General features: G+C 33.3%; 1 pseudogene; it reads left to right on the top strand.

Annotated features, from left to right (window-relative positions):
- The first annotated feature begins 2,151 nt into the window (after nt 1-2,151).
- Nucleotides 2,152-2,562, top strand: LOC114082909 (ubiquitin-fold modifier 1-like; annotated as a pseudogene).
- Nucleotides 2,563-2,943: the final 381 nt, after the last annotated feature.

The raw sequence follows: 2,943 nt of genomic DNA, 5'->3' as shown, positions 1-2,943 counted from the left end.
CTTCCTGTGAAGAGGAGATACAAACCACAGCACTTCCTTTTTTATCACTGCACATCACACTTTGCTCATTTGGAGAATGAAGCATGGCCACCCACTACTGGATAAAGGTTATGTCTTAACATTTTAGGACTTGAAAATGATTATTTGAGTGATAAGAAGTAGCACAGAATTTTGAAAAACAAATGATGATGTTATACAACTTCTATATCAAAAGTGAAAAACTACATGAAGCTTGTTTGCGAGGACTGTGTGAAGTTAAGCAAAAAAATTTAACATTTTAGTCACCCCGTGCACAAGCTGCTATAAGTTTAAGTGGACTCAAGTGTGCTGCATCAAGTAGACAGAAACCAGAGGTATTTTTTCATAGACACACAGAAACATACACAAATATAAAAATTATGCATACATGTGCTGTTGATTATGAAGCTAAAATGAATAAAAATAAATAATTCCACAATGAGCTGTCAAATATCTAGCTTAAATAATTATCCACATGGCAAATATTCATTCATGGGTATGTTTGTGGGTGTTTCAGATGCTTCTCTGGTCTTTTCTCCTTTTTCCATCTAGACTTATCTCATGTGAACCCCTCATTATTCCTAATACCAAATCCCATGTGAGAATAGCAATATAATCAACTGCCTTAGTGTGCTAATTTTTGAAATTATAATTTCTGTTTTACTGAAAAATGATAAACTGTCACAGTCAAAAGGAGACAAAAGAGACTTGACAACTAAATATAATGCTGTAATTTGGAATGATGAAACACAAGAAGTATGTTAGATTAAAAAAATTAGGAAATTTGGATAAAACATGTCTTTTAATAGTTATATAGAAATATGAGGTCATCAGTTGTGACAAATTACCATACAAATATAAAATATTAATAATAAGGAAAATCAGGTATGGGTACATGAAACTCCATAGTATCTTTGCACTTTTTCTCTAAGTTTATACTAAAATACAAAGCTTATTTTAAAAATAAGTATTTTAAATTTCTTTAGAAAACAAATAATATGTCTGGGGCAGAAGAGGAGACAATAGAAAGAAGAACAGAAGAAGACAATGAAAAATACACACACACCACACACACATAGACACAGCTAGGAAACCAGGGTCACTCCTGTTAATTTTCACTGACTTAAGTACTCATGAAAACAGAACTTCCATCAATAAATCAGGTCATTCCATAAGTAAAGAATAATTACTAGTCAATAATTTATAGCGAACAGAACCATTAGACACTGTAACTATACTATGTGTCATGAAAGATATGAGAGAAAATTAGTATAGGCAAAAAATGATTCTGTAAAAGTTTTAAAAAATGAAAAGCTCACTAGCAAAACTTTTTAATCTTCCCCCACTGTCACCCCCTCAAAAAACATGACTCATTGACTCCAAAGTTGTTTTTTTTTTAAATTTTTTGAAGCTATTGTGAATGGGATACTTTTCCTAATTTCTATTTCAGCTGCTTCATCAGATGTATAGGAACAGAATTGATTTATGGTTGTTAATTTTATATCCAGCTGCATTGCTGAATTTATTTATGAGTTTTAAGAAGTTTTCTGATGGAGTTTTTTGGTCTTCTAAATATAGAATCATGTCACAGGCAAATAAGGATAGCTTGAGTTCTTCTTTTCCTATTCGTATCTCTTTATTTTCTTTCTTTTGCCAAATTGCTCTGGGCAGTGTTTCATGGACTATGTTGAATAGAAATGGTGAAAAAAAACATCCCTCTCTTGTTCCTGTGTTTAGAGGAAAAGATTTCAGTTTTTCTACATGTAAAATAATATTGGCCTTGGGTTTAGCATATACAGCTTTTACAGTGTTGAGGTATGTTCCTACCATCCTTACTTTTTCTAGTGTTCTGAACAGGAGTGAATGCTGTATTTTGTCAAATGATTTTTCTGCATCTATTAATATAATCATGTGATTCTTGTCTTTAAGTCTATTGATGTGGTGAATTACATTTATTGATTTCCGTATGTTGAACTAATATTGCATCCTTGGGATTAAACACACTTGTGCACCATCTTTTAAATATTATTTTGTGATTTCCCAGGATTTTATTAAGAATTTTTGCATGACTGGTGAGGGCTTGGAGCTACTCTGCCAATTTGGTGTGGTGTGTTCGCCCAGACTTACTCCACCATGTGGAAGGTTTCCTTTAAGATTACGCTGACGTCAGACCCACGGTTGCCTTATAAAGTAGTTAGTGTTCCTGAGAGTACACCTTTTACAGCAGTCTTAAAATTTGCAGCAGAAGAATTTAAAGTTCCTGCAGCAACAGTGCAGTTATTACTAATGATGGAATAGGAATAAATCCTGCACAGACTGCTGGAAATGTTTTTCTTTTTCTTTTTTTTTAAATATGTTTTAGATGTAGATGAACCTTTATTTTATTCATTTATTTATATGTGGTGCTGAGAATCGAAGCCAGTGCCTCACACATGCTAAGCAAGTGCACTACCACTGAGCCACAACCCCAGCCCTGGAAATGTTTTTCTAAAGCACGGTTCAGAACTTTGAATTATTCCTAGAGATAGTGTTGGAACTTGTTAATATCTGCTAGTTGGAACATCCAATTACTTTTCAGAATAAATATTGGTATTTTTTGTTGTTGTAAATTTGAAATTAGGCATTTAGCATACTACGAAAACACGAGAAGTCAGTGAAACAATGAAAAGTGGACTCTTTTGGTCCCTTCTTTGTTCATGATCTTCAGGTGCAGAGGGAATGCTTGAAAGTAGCGGGAACTGCCACCACAGAAGGTCTTAGAGTTGTTGATTGCTACCTCACAACAAGTACGGAGTTCATTTGTGAAAAGTGGATTATCCAACTGTGTTTTTTACCTGGAGGATGATTCTGATAATTCTTTCTGAGAACTTTTGGAAAATTAAAATTTACTGAATCTTACATATTTCTATTTGAGTTAAAAATGTA

This window comes from Marmota flaviventris, chromosome 3 (genome assembly GCF_047511675.1).
Source record: "Marmota flaviventris isolate mMarFla1 chromosome 3, mMarFla1.hap1, whole genome shotgun sequence".
Classification (NCBI taxonomy): domain Eukaryota; kingdom Metazoa; phylum Chordata; class Mammalia; order Rodentia; family Sciuridae; genus Marmota; species Marmota flaviventris.
This window is presented reverse-complemented; position numbering and strand designations above follow the sequence as displayed.